The sequence below is a fragment of the Procambarus clarkii genome, chromosome 1 (genome assembly GCF_040958095.1).
Source record: "Procambarus clarkii isolate CNS0578487 chromosome 1, FALCON_Pclarkii_2.0, whole genome shotgun sequence".
In the NCBI taxonomy this organism is placed as follows: Eukaryota; Metazoa; Arthropoda; class Malacostraca; order Decapoda; family Cambaridae; genus Procambarus; species Procambarus clarkii.
The window spans coordinates 64379203-64396287 of record NC_091150.1 but is presented as its reverse complement, the minus strand read 5'-3'; the positions used below and the strand labels follow the sequence as shown (position 1 = coordinate 64396287).

Genomic DNA, 17085 nt, shown 5'->3' with positions numbered 1-17085 from the left:
CTCGGCCGACCGGCGCTCCCAAGATGCTGTTAACGTCTGGAGGCTGTGTGTGTTCTGTGAAGAACAACATACCATCTACAGCTGTAAAGCTTATCCTGATTGTGCTACACGTATAAAGTGACTCAAGGAGTTACGTAAATGTACCAGGTGTAAAAGGTCACATAATCCCGAAACCTGTGCAACTCAAATACGCCCTGTAATAGATGCCATAAGGGTCAACCCCATACAGCACTTTGTGGGGACTCAAATACAAAGTCTCCCAAATCATAGGTGGATGAAGGAACTTCTGCTTCAATACAGCTTTGTACCGACTTACTTGACATAAGTGTCTTCTCAACAAGGTCTGATCATAAATCAGCTCTACCCACTGCTCAATTGATCATTAAAAATGGAAAGTCCAAGGTCACCATACGTGGATTATTTGACCAAGGATCCCAAATGACTTTTATCTCAATGGAGTTGGTAGATGCCCTGGAACTCAAACCTGTACGGGAGACATGAATAGACATAGCAGGATTCCTGACTAACTCGGGAGCCCAAGTCTTCAAGGTAGTACAACCTAAAGTACGTTTAGGCGGATATGTCCGAACGATGCAAGCTCTTGTAGTAGATAGATTCCTAACAGACCTGTATGTATATGGTGTCACGTGGGGGGTGGGCGGTCCGGGGCTCTGCTAACACTCGGCTGCTAGGGGCTCAAAGGGCCCAAATACTCAGCCCCTCCGACTCCCTGGATTCACCGGAGTCTCCTTGGTCACACAAGATAGGACCAACAATGCCCACCTCCGCAGGTCTTTGCTTCCACCACAAAGGGGTGCCACTGATTCACCCTGGAAGCCCTTCAGTCAACCACGGGGAAACTGCTGTTAACAGTTCCGGCCTAGACCCGTGGGGGAGTGAAGGAAGACTCAGGCTTACCTATAACCATAGCCTCTCTGAGTCTTGCCTGCCAGACAAAAAAAGGTTGCAGGAACTCCTTTCCCGCCTGTCTTCTCTATCTTCCTCTTAGCAAGGTCGCCAGCTGGGTTATTATATCTGCACCCCAGCAATGCAGTTCAGTGGGTGTATCATATATCGTTTGTAGCCAGAAATGTATGCTCATAGAGAAATATCACAAATGAAGGCACACTCAAACACAGTAATAAAATGTGTGGATTTACTGACGCAAATTACATGAACACACACACACAATCACAAGTAATACATGAATATGGAATATGGATGATGAGTCTGGAGATCGTCAGCCTCTTCTTCCACGACCTCCAACTCTCCTTCAACTGGACAGGAAGACAGGAGTCTCACACTCTCACAGGAGGGCCTCTTCACCACGTCGGCACCTCTTCTTCACTGTCCTGCCATCCATACACACTGTCCTCTCTGACAGTCCTGGACACAAGCTGCATTGCAGCCTATTCTACCATTAAAGCAATAAAGTCTTGCTGCCACATACACAAGTAAATATTGTGGCCTAACTAGCCTACTCATACAAGGGGTAATGGGAGGGAAAAATGATCTACCTTACACTCCTGGCTCACGACGCCTGTCCCTCGATGGTGTGAGGGTCCCACGCTTCCTTGGGTCGATCCTCGACGATCCAGGGCGTTCCACAGGTCCTCAGGTGTCGTGAAGCCTTCGCGTCGTCGCCGTTCCAATCCCTGAGATTCAGCTGCCCCAATCCTGGTTCATCGATGGGCGCTGAGCTAATCACTATCTTTCCCCACACTCGCCTCTCCCACAGGGCGTCGCTCCTTGTCCTAGGCACGGTGTCGTCCTTCCAAGATTCTCAGTGGATGTGACCCCAGTCACAGCTAGCTTGCTCGCCCACCTTCCAGACCTCAACGTCCAGCCAGCGGCGCCGCCCAGCGTCGTCGCCGACTATTTTCCAAGTTTGGGCACTTCTCTGCTCACTGAACTTGGTTCCTCTTTGGCTTCCCAGAAGCGCAGGGTCTCCAATAACTATGTTGGCGGCGATGGTCAGCTCAATCCACTGGACAAGGCTTGCAGAGCCTCCAATTCTTGAGAGCAGACCGAGGCGCGTCCTGTCGCTTCCACGGTCAGTACAACTCTGACGTTGGCGCCGCCCGGGGCACTCGGTGACGTCATGGCGGGCCCTGATTTGTCGCCCACGACCTACGTCGGCCAATCCGCGATCGGCATAGTGTCCCTTCCACAAGGTCATATCTGCCGTAGGGGATACTGTTTCATTTTATAACAGGGCGCCAATTTTCCTTTATTTACAACTTATAATATAACTTCCATGCCTTAACTGGCAGCCGGTCTGGTCGCCACATATATCATTAGACTCCCTGAACCTCAGAGAATCAGTAGGGAGAGCTGATATGACTCTTTAAGCCGGCAAACGAAAGAAATAGGAGAGGGCACCGTAACATACCCCTCCCCTTAAAATAAGAGTCATATCGGAAGAGCAGCACTCAAGAGGGCAATCTATACTCTTGCTCCCTCCGTTCCTGAAGTGTCACTCCTCCAGTTGGTGACGTGGCTCTTACCACCTTGCCAGTCACTTGCCTCATTGTATCTCCACCTCGCATAGTACCGGGTGTGATGGGTGTTCCCTGAACACCTACAAGAAATCCTCTCTCCGTGGCTACGAGTGTACTCCCACGGCTCGTTACCACTGTAAGATTTAGTGCATGCAGCGCCTCCACCGCGTCGTGCACTCCGAGATAGTCTTGCATTTCCACTGCGTCCTACAGGTACTCCATGTTTCCTCTCATGATCTCCTCTTCGCCAACCTTCTCTCTTCTCGGTTCCTCTTCTCCCGTAGGTGCGTTGTCTCCTCACAGTGGCACTTGTAACCTATACTCCATCCAGCAGCTTCCTCTCTTCCACACTAGGCTTTTGCGATGGCCCAATGCCCCTCTGGTTAGGCTGGCGCCTACCCTGGGTGTACCTATTCCCTGCTTGCTTCGTATTGCCTTTCCTATACCACTCGCTCCTTCGTTCCCGACGAACATCTTCACTCCTCCATGAGATTTTCTTCCCTGCAGACGTCTTCTTCGGTTCGTGGTTGGGCTCTTCCACCTCCCTGTGGCTCACCTCACCACGGTGGTTCATCTTGCACCTACCACTATTCATCTGGCCGGCATAGGGTGCCTTGCGTCGTGGCTCCTCCACTCTGCCCCTCACTGCCGTTCGCTCATCCACTGAGCTTACTTTATTCACGTTTCTGTATGGAGGGAGTGCGGTCTGCAGCCTCTTCACCGCCCCAGGCGTTTGTACAGCTGCTCCTCGCCACTCCTCCACACGCATCATCAGGCTTAGTCGGAGGTCTTCGTCGGGGTTTTCCACTACCTCCGACGACCTCTCTGCACTCTCGCCCACGTTGTCGTCGTCTCTGGCGACGTTTTCCCTGGCGAAGTCGGCTTCCTCACGACCATCTGGAACGACCGATACCTCACCTGGCAGGGTTGTACCGCTGCTTGCAACATAGGCACTCCTGGCCCAATCGGGTTGTATCCTGCCTCCTCCGAGGTCATTACCCAGCACCATCTGTACATGCTCTAGGGGTAACTTAGGGGCTACAGCTACTATAGCTTTCTCGACTCCGCAGTCGGCAATCAGCTGTACTTCGTGAAGTGGCAGCCTGTATTCCTCCCCCACACTGCGTATCCTCACCACTCCCACAGGTGAATCATTAAATTCCTTGGGGAGAATACTCCTGGTCACCATACTTATGTCAGCACCCGTATCTCGAAGCACGGCAACCTCCACTGGGTCTGACTTTCCAAACTTCACGTTGGCCCCGAAAACGAAGGGATGTTCACCCAACTTCATTTCCCAACCATTCACGTTGGGTCCACTATAATATGGGGTGTGAACAAACACTCTCTCCTCTTCCAACATTAATCCTACATTCCTTTGGTGCTCCTCACACTCGCGGGCATAATGTCCTCTCACACCACAGTTGTAGCATCGGCTGCCTCCCCTGGGCGGCCACTCGCTAGTCACTCTGGCGGTACCACTTGCAGACGTTCCCTGGGTCCTCCTTGGACTCCCTGTCGTCGCATCCGGGACTGCAGCACTTGCTCCCGAGTTAGGTCCACTGCTCACAGCTTGGGGCTTCCTCCCCGCGTCTCTTGAGCTCTTGAACCACGTTACTTCATCAGGCACACTACTCCTGGGAGAGTCCCCACCCGTCCTCGCTCCCCCTGAACTCCTAAGGTTCCCTCCCGACCTGGGGTAAGGCGAGTGTCTGGGCGGCCCCTCCCTCCTGATATGTAGTGCCTCCTCCAGCATGTCGGCTCGGTCCGCTGCAGCCTTCAGGTCCTTAATACCTGCTTCTCTCAACCTTACTCGCAACTCAGGATGGAGCACTGACATAAACTTCTCCATCACTATCAGTCGTTTGATATCATCCACCGACTCCGCTTCCTCCGCCTTCAACCATCGTAGGAATTTCCGTTCCATATCCCTGGCGGTCTCGGCGTAAGTCTTTCCCGACGCTCTTGTACACTCTCTGAACCGCTTCCGGTACATCTCCGGAGTCAGCCGGAATGAGTGGAGAACCGCATTCTTAATCGCGTCATAACTAGTACACTCCTCTAGGTCCAGCATGTTATAGGCTTCCCGGGCCTCACCAGTCAACCTGCCCTGGACCAGAGCAGCCCAATCATCTTCCGGCCACTCCTTCAGAGTTGCTATCCGTTCAAAGTGTTCGAAGAACGCCTCAGCTTCTTGTGGTTCGAACGTAGGTAAGTCACGTTCCCTTACCTTGAGGTCATCCCGCCGTGCAGGTAGTGAGGGCAGACCACGTTCAACGCGACGCATTTCGACTTCTTTCTTTGCCTTTATCTCCTCCAGTCGCAGTTGTCTCTCTCCTTCTTCTCGCTGCAGCCGAGCTTCTCGCTCCTCTCGCTGCAGCTCAGCCGCACGTTCCTCTCGCTGCAGCTCAGCCGCACGTTCCTCTCGCTGCAGCTCAGCCGCACGTTCCTCTCGCTGCAGCTGCAGCCGTGCTTCTCTCTCCTCTCGTCGCAGCTGGGCTTCCAGTTGCATCTTCATTATTTCCAGTTGCAGGCTCCTCTTACTACAGCTGGACCTTCCACTGCTCCCATGTTCACTGTGAATTCTCTCCACACTGGTAGGCGCTTGGGGAGGCCCTAGTCGGGACGGTTCACCTTGCGATGGCTCTCCTCGGGACGGCTCCTCTTGAGATGGCTCCTCTCCCGTCGCTTCCTCTCGAGCTGTGAGCTGTGCCATGATCTCTATCCTTCGCTCTGCTACCTTAGTCGTCCTCAACCTGATCCCAAAGTGGTTTGCCACTTGTTGGAGCTGGGCCTTGGTACACTCCTCCAAAATTCTCTCGTCCCTTGTGTCAATAAATTTCTTTACTTTGTCCTCCTCCATCTCTATATCATTGAGCATACACGACAGCACAGACAAGTTAGTAGGCACTAATTTCACCGTTTCAGTCCCTTAGCCGGTTGAGTAACAGTACCATCGAATTCACTGGCCACACTGTATTAGTACCCTGGCAACACTTGTCTTGAAATTTGGTCCACACTGTAGCTTGCTCCACGCTTCCTGGCGAGGTTCCCAGTTCTTGGCTACTGGGGTTCGAATCCTGGCAAGGTCGCCAGTTCTCTTGTCACGTGGGGGGTGGGCGGTCCGGGGCTCTGCTAACACTCGGCTGCTAGGGGCTCAAAGGGCCCAAATACTCAGCCCCTCCGACTCCCTGGATTCACCGGAGTCTCCTTGGTCACACAAGATAGGACCAACAATGCCCACCTCCGCAGGTCTTTGCTTCCACCACAAAGGGGTGCCACTGATTCACCCTGGAAGCCCTTCAGTCAACCACGGGGAAACTGCTGTTAACAGTTCCGGCCTAGACCCGTGGGGGAGTGAAGGAAGACTCAGGCTTACCTATAACCATAGCCTCTCTGAGTCTTGCCTGCCAGACAAAAAAAGGTTGCAGGAACTCCTTTCCCGCCTGTCTTCTCTATCTTCCTCTTAGCAAGGTCGCCAGCTGGGTTATTATATCTGCACCCCAGCAATGCAGTTCAGTGGGTGTATCATATATCGTTTGTAGCCAGAAATGTATGCTCATAGAGAAATATCACAAATGAAGGCACACTCAAACACAGTAATAAAATGTGTGGATTTACTGACGCAAATTACATGAACACACACACACAATCACAAGTAATACATGAATATGGAATATGGATGATGAGTCTGGAGATCGTCAGCCTCTTCTTCCACGACCTCCAACTCTCCTTCAACTGGACAGGAAGACAGGAGTCTCACACTCTCACAGGAGGGCCTCTTCACCACGTCGGCACCTCTTCTTCACTGTCCTGCCATCCATACACACTGTCCTCTCTGACAGTCCTGGACACAAGCTGCATTGCAGCCTATTCTACCATTAAAGCAATAAAGTCTTGCTGCCACATACACAAGTAAATATTGTGGCCTAACTAGCCTACTCATACAAGGGGTAATGGGAGGGAAAAATGATCTACCTTACACTCCTGGCTCACGACGCCTGTCCCTCGATGGTGTGAGGGTCCCCACGCTTCCTTGGGTCGATCCTCGACGATCCAGGGCGTTCCACAGGTCCTCAGGTGTCGTGAAGCCTTCGCGTCGTCGCCGTTCCAATCCCTGAGATTCAGCTGCCCCAATCCTGGTTCATCGATGGGCGCTGAGCTAATCACTATCTTTCCCCACACTCGCCTCTCCCACAGGGCGTCGCTCCTTGTCCTAGGCACGGTGTCGTCCTTCCAAGATTCTCAGTGGATGTGACCCCAGTCACAGCTAGCTTGCTCGCCCACCTTCCAGACCTCAACGTCCAGCCAGCGGCGCCGCCCAGCGTCGTCGCCGACTATTTTCCAAGTTTGGGCACTTCTCTGCTCACTGAACTTGGTTCCTCTTTGGCTTCCCAGAAGCGCAGGGTCTCCAATAACTATGTTGGCGGCGATGGTCAGCTCAATCCACTGGACAAGGCTTGCAGAGCCTCCAATTCTTGAGAGCAGACCGAGGCGCGTCCTGTCGCTTCCACGGTCAGTACAACTCTGACGTTGGCGCCGCCCGGGGCACTCGGTGACGTCATGGCGGGCCCTGATTTGTCGCCCGCGACCTACGTCGGCCAATCCGCGATCGGCATAGTGTCCCTTCCACAAGGTCATATCTGCCGTAGGGGATACTGTTTCATTTTATAACAGGGCGCCAATTTTCCTTTATTTACAACTTATAATATAACTTCCATGCCTTAACTGGCAGCCGGTCTGGTCGCCACATATATCATTAGACTCCCTGAACCTCAGAGAATCAGTAGGGAGAGCTGATATGACTCTTTAAAAAGGTGGCGTTATCATTGTTTGGCCGAAAAAATTCGGCCAAACACGAAAAATTTATAAAAATACTACAACGTTCTGGCAACACCGTGGTGCAAACCGTTTAATGTTATGATAATAAATAACGTAATTAGAGCAAATTTTCCAGCCGCAATTGCCCGAAATCTGGTCCTCGCGGCTCGGGTGCGCCGTAGGGTGATGCGTCATACGTTGTAAGCGTCTAGTATTTCGCAATAGAGTGGAGAATATCTTGTTATGCATATACAAATTATAAACACACTCGCTGGCAACTGTCTTCTGTGAGAGGGAGGGGCTATAATCCGATTTACTGGCTTAGTCACCCTCTCAGTGTCTGTGCCGGCGGTCGCATGCCTGACGCGCTCGCACAGATCGTATTTTCTTGCATATACTGCACAATGGATATAGTATCGGACAAGAAGAAAGCTCTAAAGGCAAGAGCTCTACACGTTAGCCAAGTAAAGAAGGAGCGTAAAGCCACACTGAGGCAAAACAAGAGTTCCCTTGAGTGAAGAGAGAGGGCAGCCTCCCGCCCCCACAACACACTACCTCGCCTCACACCCAGGCACCCACACCTCCTGTGGCACCTGCCACACCTCTGTGGCACCTGCCACACCTCCTGCTGCACCTGCCACACCACCTGCGGCACCTGCCACACCACCTGCGGCACCTGCCACTCAAGATCTTAGACCTGCAACTCAAGACGTTCTCCCTCTTGATGTTGCAAGATGTTGCATATTTCAGACCAATTATATTAGGTTAGTATATATTATGTTTTATATCTTGATACTATATCATAAATAATTGTAAATATAAAGCTGCTGTCTTTTTTTTTATTTTTTTTTATTTTTTTTTTTTATTTTTTTTTTTTAATAATTTTTTTTTTTTTTTTTTTATCAGGCGATCTTCATGGAACTTACACACCTTACTGAAGGAATGCCAATCTACAAGGGTGGTAATTTTGATTGAAATTGGTAGTTCATCAACCTCAGCCAAAGGTGGCTGAACTTTGACCTTCATTTTTTACAGGTAACTAATTTGCAACTATATGGTTGAATAACTTTTTTATTTATTATTCAATTTACATGGAACTTGCACATTATATGTAGAGTCTGTGCCTCTAAAAACTCAAGTTATATATTTCCCCTAAGATCATTTATTGATTTTATATATATTTATAAACATCATTTTGTTGCATAATTTTTTGGGTGAACTTTGAAAATTTGTATTATTGCACTAAATAGGTTTGGGATAATAATGCCACTAGACAACCTTTATTATATAGTATTGTGATAGCTGAGTATCATAGAAATAATATCAGTTGATATTTGTATTTGTTATATCAACTTTAAAACATGTAAAAAAATGGTTAAAAAAAGTTTTTTTTTTTTTTCTCCCTCTCTATTTAGGCTGCGATGCTGAAACTTGGACCACTTGCAGCCCTCTTCACGTGTAACACGTCAATAAATTTTCATTGCACTAGAACAACTTTTATGAACCCTAACTATCGCCCCCTTAAGCCGGCAAACGAAAGAAATAGGAGAGGGCACCGTAACAATGGTCTAGGGACAACAGCCAAATTCCTGGAAGAAAAGGGAATCAAATTGGCTGACAAAATCACATCAGACAACCTCTCCAATATTGGAATCCTAATGGGATCAGATGTCTACCATAAGTTTATCAAAGGAAAGGATGAAAAACAGGGAATGAACTTGTTACCATCTGCAGGTGGCTATTTGCTAACAGGCCCAGTATTGAGACTGAAGCAACCCGCACCTGTAGACCACCAACATACCAACCCAGTAATGGTTGCATGACTAGGAGAACAGTCTCCACTACAATTCAGAGACATGTCCGAGGATGAGCTTGATCCTCCAGTACATAAATTATGGGACTTGGCAACTCTCAGCATTGTCCCTGAACAACCTAGCCCAGATGACGACTGGACTTACAAACGATACCTGGACTCAGTTATCTACAGAGATAATCAATACTGGGTCAGGTTACCATGGAAGCTGAATCACCCTCAGCTACCCGTCAAACATTTTATGGCACAAAACCAATTAAGATCACAGGTGTTGCGCTTACAAAGACATCCTGAGAACTTGAAATTGTCCCATGAAATAATACAGAAGCAACTCGATGACAAATTTATCGAAGTTGTCACTAATGATAACCCAAAGGAAGGACACTACCTGCCACACCACCCTGTACTGAAAAAGTCAGCTACTACTCCACTATGGATAGTATTTAATTGCAGCGCTAAGACAAGACAGAGTAGTGTTTCGTTAAATGACTCCCTTCAAACAGGCCCTAGCCTGACACAAAGGCTATACAAAGTGCTGTTAAAGTTCCGCATAGGGACTTACGCATATACGGCCGACATCAGCAAGCCTTTCCTTAGGGTAGGTCTCCAAGAAGAAGACCGTAACTACACAAAGTTCCTATGGATCAAGGATCCTAACGATCCAAACAGTGAATTAATCACTTACAGGTTTGCGTCTGTTTTGTTTGGTGCCACGTCTTCCCCATTTTTGCTTCAAGCTATCTTAGACATGCACTTGAAGAAGTCCAATAGCCCAAATAAAACAGAAATTAGCAATAACTTGTATGTAGACAATTTCCAAGGAACAGCCAGCAGTGAAAGTAAACTGCTGAACATATACCACGAGGCCAATCGAGAATTAATGGGAGCAAATATGCCTCTACAGTCGTGGGTCTCCAACAATGCAAAATTAAATCAACTGTTCGAAACTGATTTTCCTGACTACCATGTTATCTTGAGGTTATCTTGAGATGATTTCGGGGCTTTTTTTTTTTTTTTAGTGTCTCCGCAGCCCGGTCCTCGACCAGGCCTCCACCCCCAGGAAGCAGCCCGTGACAGCTGACTAACACCCAGGTACGTATTTTACTGCTAGGTAACAGGGGCATAGGGTGAAAGAAACTCTGCCCATTGTTTCTTGCTGGTGCCTGGGATCGAACCCAGGACCACAGGATCACAAGTCCAGCGTGCTGTCCGCTCGGCCGACCGGCTCCCTCCCAGGTACCCAAGAGGACAAAAGTACTAGGTGTCGAATGGGATGACAGCAGATCAGTTGACAATCAAGTCGATGGAGCCAAATACCACCAACCTAACAATGAGAAAATTACTCTCACAAGTCAGCAAACCCTTCGACCCATTGGGACTATTAAGTTCAATCTTAATTAATGGAAAGCTGATAATACAGGAATGTTGGCAACAAAAGATAGGCTGGGATGATCTTCTAACACCTACCTTACAAGAAAAATGGTAAGGGCTAGTAAAAGATTTAAGTATCCTAGAGTCTGCCAAGTTCCCTCGGAACACAGTGAATGAAAAAGAACCAATTAAGCTACATGTATTCTGTGATGCCTCAGGAAAGGCTTATGGCACAGTAGCTTACCTGGTCTCAAATAGGCAAGCCAATTTGCTCACATCAAAGGCCAGAGTGGCACCTTTAAAGAAACGATCATTGACACAACTGGAATTAACAGCCTTACTGCTAGGTGTAAGACTGGCTCATTATATGATCAAGGCCTTAAGCAACATCCACTTTGAAGAAACAGTGGTATGGTCAGATAATGAGGCAGTGCTACAGTGGGTTAAAATCAATAATAGTGAAAATCCTTACCTGAGTAACTGTGTTAAGGAAATACGAGAGTTGTCGGCAGGGTATAAACTAAGATATGTACCCACCAAAGAGAATCCAGCTGACTATCTCTCCCGAGGCCTGACTTTACAGCAATTAACAAAGGCACAGATGTGGTTCAATGGACCTCAGTGACTAATCAGCGACCATTGGCCTGAACAAAAGCCACAAGTCATTGTGACCAATGTCACTGTTCCCACTGAGAACCCAGAACTACTTCGGGCTTTGGTAATTGATCCTAATCGGTACTCTGAACTGAACAAACTAATAGGTGTCACCCTAGTAGTGTTTGATTTTCTAAAGAAAATAGGAAACAAGCATAAATTCCCTAGTGCCCTAAGGTACTGGGTCAAATTAGCTCAGACAGACACATTCGGGACAGTATTTGACAATGTTCCTAAGTAGCTACAAAGTGATCTTGGTCTCTGGTTAGACACCGACAATTATAACATAATCAGATGCGGAGGCCGCTTACAGCATGCGGACATAGATCTGGAAGAAAAAATTCAATATTTCTTCCTCGTCACCACATAGTAAGCAAACTAATTGTGTTACACATACACAAATACAACACTCTGCATGGTGGGGTAATAGATACTCTCACAGACTTAAGACAACAGTACTGGCTACCCCAAGGTAGGCAGACAGTAAAATTCATAATTAAATCCTGTGTTATTTACCGGAGATACAATGCCAGAGAGTGTGTCCATATCTAGACCCTCCTTCACTTCCAATATTTTTTTTTTTTTGCAGGGATATTCCTGCGCAGGCCCTAAGCCTCTGGCTGGCCCCCTAAGTGTTGCTTGTTTCTGTTTTACTTGGGCGGAGTATGAGTATTTATGACTCGTATGGTCGCTTCAGTAAGATTTTGCCATATGTGTTTAACAACTTCTGCTCTGTTGAATCAAAGTTGAAATCTTAATGGGTTTGTAACTGTGCACTGTGTTAGATAATGTTTCAGTGGTCTGTCGGGAATTTCTCCACTGTTCTGACATTTCCTCTCATCTTCCGGAACCTGTAAGCCTATTTCCCATGCACATGGGTATCCAAGCCTAATGTGATGTAAGTGTATATCTGTTGCTCTACTGCTCCCTTTCATCAAACTAAGTGGTTCATAGTTGGTTGAATTCTTGTACCAACCCGCAGATCCTGATGTTGCAACTGCTGTGTTGTGGTCACTGTAAATCTTTTGCATTGCTCTGTTTCTAATTACTTTCTTAATCTGTGATAGACTCTGTGGTATGTAAATGTCTACATTTCTTCTCTTAGTTGCAAGTTTTGCAGCTTCGTCTGCAATGTCATTTCCTATTATTCCCACATGACTTGGCACCCAGTTGATAAGTTCCTATCGGCCTTGTCGTTTGAGTGTTTGCATTAACCCTTCAATTGCGCATCGCATCATATGATGCTTTGACCGACTTGCAGTAAATTGTGCATCGCATCATGTGATGCTTTGGAGTACTACGCAAGATTTAAACGGCCCGCGGATACACAGGGTTCACCACACCTTCATCAGGGCTCTTGTAAACAGACGCCATTTTAAAAAAAAATCGTGGGCCAAACTCCTGGGTGTTAGGGCCTATTATAGTCTGTGGGTTTGTTTTGTTGGCGTCGTTGATCCTTCTCTACGGACAACCCAACCCACAACTCGGTAGAGTGCTTACACTTCACTAGGAGATCACACTAGGCGCTTCTGCCTCTTGGAGAGGGGCTCAACGTCACATGATTAGGGGATGCGGCTCCAACACTCAGCCTCGTTGTCACGTGCACACACCCACTCGAGCCGCTGTGACTCCCCACTCTCTCCTTAGGTGATATGATCTCCTCAATCCCCTTTTGACTTATTAGTATTACCTTTTACCCTGTCCACAGCAGTGGATCTTGGTTCTTTCTCTCTCTCTCTCTCCTTCTGTACTATTTCATGGGGAAGCCTCACTAGGACAAGGTCAAATACCAGCAAATTGGAATACATTTACTGGACAAAGCACATACACAATACATACACACATATAATAATAATGAATCCTATACTCTATACTATTACAATCAGGTTGCACTCCAACACCATCAGAACTCTATCATCAGCTGATCAAGTGGTATCCTATCTCCTGGTTCACCACCTGATACTATCAACCTCCTCAAGTTGATCGAGTCTACATACACTGTTGCACCATCAGCAAGAAAATATATATATGTATCTATAAATGTGTACAAAGAAAATCAGCATGTGAATGCAATAACATGTATCAGTATAAATGTTCCTTGATACACAACAATGATCAATCGATCACTCTATCAGTCCTAGAACACATACATCTGTAGGTAATCCAGCCTACGACTGTAACTCTAAACTTCAGTATAAAACACTTCTTGACATAAGAATGCCAACAGTCCCTCACCTCTCACTGCGCCTTGCACGCTAATGACAACCAAACACTATCAACTCCCTACAAGTAATCCACCAGAACTTCCCTTCCACCTCTGGAAGTTCACTACCCTGATATCTTCAGGTTCTTCCGGGCTTCACTACCAGGATCCTCTGCAGCTCCTCCAGGCTGCTATCAAGCAGTTTCCTCGAGCAACTATGGTGCTTCACCACCTCTACAGAAGCACGTGACACTCCTCTTCACTAACTCCTCAGCTCGAGGTCCTCTGCTCCACTACCTTAGAGTCTCGTCAACTACTCCTTCTGTGCTGGCTTCGAAGTTCTCAGCAACTTCTTCCCCAAAGACAAACCTGCAACCCATCGACACTCCAATAAAAATGTTTCCCCTTTAACACATAAACAAAAATAATCACCCAATATGGTTGCCTCCTATATCCATCTGCTCTCTACATACTGTGAGAGTGGACTCCCCCGTTGTGGGCGGGTCCATACTCCACCTCGCCCGGCGGGCCTCCTCACTCAGGGAGGGTCCTTCGCCGTCAGGAGTCGGGCTCCCTCAGTTGCCTGCCAGCGCTCAGAGGGGACGGACGTCGCTCCGTGTTCCTCCCCCTCCACTCTCTTATTTTAGGCTTTCTGCCTTATCAAAACATGTCTAACTTATAAATAAACATTGCTACTGTCGCTGGGCACACGACCAACTACAAACAATCACTATGAACTGGCTTAAATCGTGCTTACCACAGATTGTCTAGTCGAGGGCGCTCCTCCCTCTGACGAAGCTTGGTCTGGGCGCTGCCACGGCCCACAATAATGCCTCTGGGCGGTTTAATAAACACTTCGTCGACCAGGACTTGAGACCACAACGTTCCCAGCTCGATTCCACAGCTGGTACGTCTGCACACTTCTCTTCTCTTCGAGATATATCACTAGGGGTTCCCTTCTGACGGGAGCTCAACGGAGTGCGGCTTTCCCCTGCGATGTCTGGCACTCAAGTGAGGTCAAAGCCCCTCCAGAAGCGAGCCTCACGCCTCCAGCAAAATGTCAACATCTCCTAACCAGTCATTTATCTGTTTTCTTCTTCACTGCCCATAATCTCAAATTGTTATACATATCCAAGCAACTATTTTACATATGTGTTATCACCTCAATATTTGCTAGACCATCTAATCAGGTCAGGCTTGATGAATAACTCTCAAGGAGGGAGACTCGTTTCTCCTGCAGGCTGAGATCATAACAGGCCTCAGTATTGAGTCAGCTACCAAGCCTGACGCACGCAGCATGAACTCACAGCACTGCTGTTCAGCTTGTGACCACAGCATCGCCTAAAAATGCCATAATATACTTGTTCATGCTATTATGTAGCGATGATATTATTACCGAAGATCCCTGACTGTGATAAAACTGACCAGGGTTCTGATAATAGCAGGATTGTGGTGATATTTGGCGCTGTGCACCATGGAAGGAGGAGTAATGCTGTGGGAGGGAGGATGGTGGCGTTGTCTTTTGAGTGTGTGTGGCCACCTTTTATTGACTGCACTCACCATACCAGCTTAGTGGTTTGCTATGGTGAACACAAATGTAGATACTTATATATAACGTGTATATAGTGTGAGATAACAGCGAGAGTAGGAGGTTGGAAGCCGCCATTTTGGTGAGGGAGGAGCGTCGTCTGCAGGATTTACCATGTTGTTTACTGATGACCACGATGGTCTTTGGGCACCATACCAGTTTACTTGTACAAGTATGGTGAATAAAGCAGGTAGATATTTATATATAATGTATGTATATAGCATAATAACACTACAAACAGTATTGTTGTAGGAGAAATATTAGTGCGTCTGGCCTTGAGGGCAGCCGCCACCAGCTGACTGTGTGTGTAGCTACATCTTTGTGCCTTTACTCACCATACAAGCTTAGATGTACAGTTATGGTGAACAAAACATGTAAATACTTATATATAACGTCTGTATATGAAAGCAAAAACAGTATAGTGGGTGGAGAATGGTGGCCAGTCAGGTGAGGTGAGGTGAGGGAGGGTGTGGCAGCCAGTGGCAGCCAGTCACTGCCTGCCACTGCCACTGCCACTCAGCATACCAACTTAGTGGTTTGTCATGGTGAACAAAACATGCAGATACTTATATATAACCTGTGTATATAGTGTAATAACCGACAAAGTATTTGTTCACTGTTTGATGAACATAATTGAATCAACAATATGCACACCATATTTTTGAGTACAGCGATGATTCACTCATTTTATTATATAAATATATCACACTACACACTATTGAATAATATTACAGCAAAAAAACTACGAAAAATCAATCAGAGACATTGAAATAATTAGGTAATTATCTCTTTGTGGAAACTCCGGCCTGACAGCTGGCGATCAACAGACCGCCTGGGACGCACGCTCAGTCAGCGCCTGATTTTTGCCAGAATTCCCCGCTCTATAGTGGGCAATATATGCCACTTACGATTTTTTTATTATTTTTCCCGTGATCAGTGAACACAAATTAACAGGTTAGGAAGAAAAAATATTTTTTTTTTTTTTTTGGTATGCGCCTGTGGGTGTCAAATGGTATATAGCTATGTGCCATTTAAGGGTTAATGATATGACATTTGTGATCAGATGTATGTTACCACATATGTGTTCTTGTTACAAGGTTTCAATGGCGGTTCTTGAATCTGTATGTATGATAACATGTTGTCGGTGTTCAGCAAGAGCATTTTCCAAAGCCTTTTGAATGGCTAGCATCTCTGTTTGTAAAGTCGAACACCCATTTGAGAGCCTACAACTATTTACAGAGTTTCCTGCTTTAACTGCAGCTCCGGTTTCTTGTCCCTACTGGTCTACTGATCCATCTGTGAAGTAAGTGAAGCTGTCGGATGCCAAGTTTGCTCCTATATGCATCTGTGTAATGTTACGTAGCAGATGAGGATTTGTCTGGTTCTTTTTTCCTTCAATAACCATAATCTTAAAATCTGCTGGTGGAGATTCCGAAGGGGCTTGCATAACAAAGTCTGCATGTATTTCGTCGACACCCTTCGCAGTGACTGTGTTTGTTATATCGAAGGTATTGATGGTGTTTATCGCACAATGGGTCCACCTGTTGCTATTGGAGGCTCTTCTGTCCAGAGTTAGTGCTCCAGTGATTATATCTTTAAGTGAACTGATTCTAGGTTTAGTCAATATCCTGGTCAGCATGCACACAGCAATCTCTTTTACCCATATTTCAATTGACGTTATCTTGGTTTCTAGTCTTAGGTTCAGTATTTTAGTCCATCTGGGAGCTCCTGTTATGATTCGCAATGCATTGTTTTGAATAACCTCAACGTTTGCCCACTAGCCAGGAGAAAGAGTGAGTAAGGCAGGCGCTGCATAATCAACGAGCTGTACATATTCGTCCCTTTGAAACTACAGGAGTAGATTTCACAGGAGCACTAACATTAACAGGCTCCAAGGACAAAAAAAAAGTAAAGGCATATATCTGTCGCTTCACTTGTGCCACAACAAGGGCAGTCCATCTACAAGTGACTTCTGATATAAGTGCCGAGGCCTTCTTACAGGCTTTCCTCAGGTTTGCTTCACGTAAATCCTGTCCTAAGTTTATGATCTTAGACAATGGGTCCAACTTAGTGGCAGGAAAAGCATGTCTGAGGAAAATCTGTTCAAAGTTAATCTGCGAGTTAATAACCGACC

The 17085-nt window shown here is 47.0% G+C and overlaps 1 long non-coding RNA gene across 1 annotated transcript; it reads left to right on the top strand.

The window, feature by feature from the left end:
• Positions 1–7576: 7576 nt before the first annotated feature.
• Positions 7577–8810, top strand: LOC138358913 (uncharacterized). Its single transcript, XR_011225620.1, has 3 exons — positions 7577–8086; positions 8229–8357; positions 8738–8810. It is a non-coding gene; the product is annotated as an uncharacterized lncRNA (long non-coding RNA).
• Positions 8811–17085: the final 8275 nt, after the last annotated feature.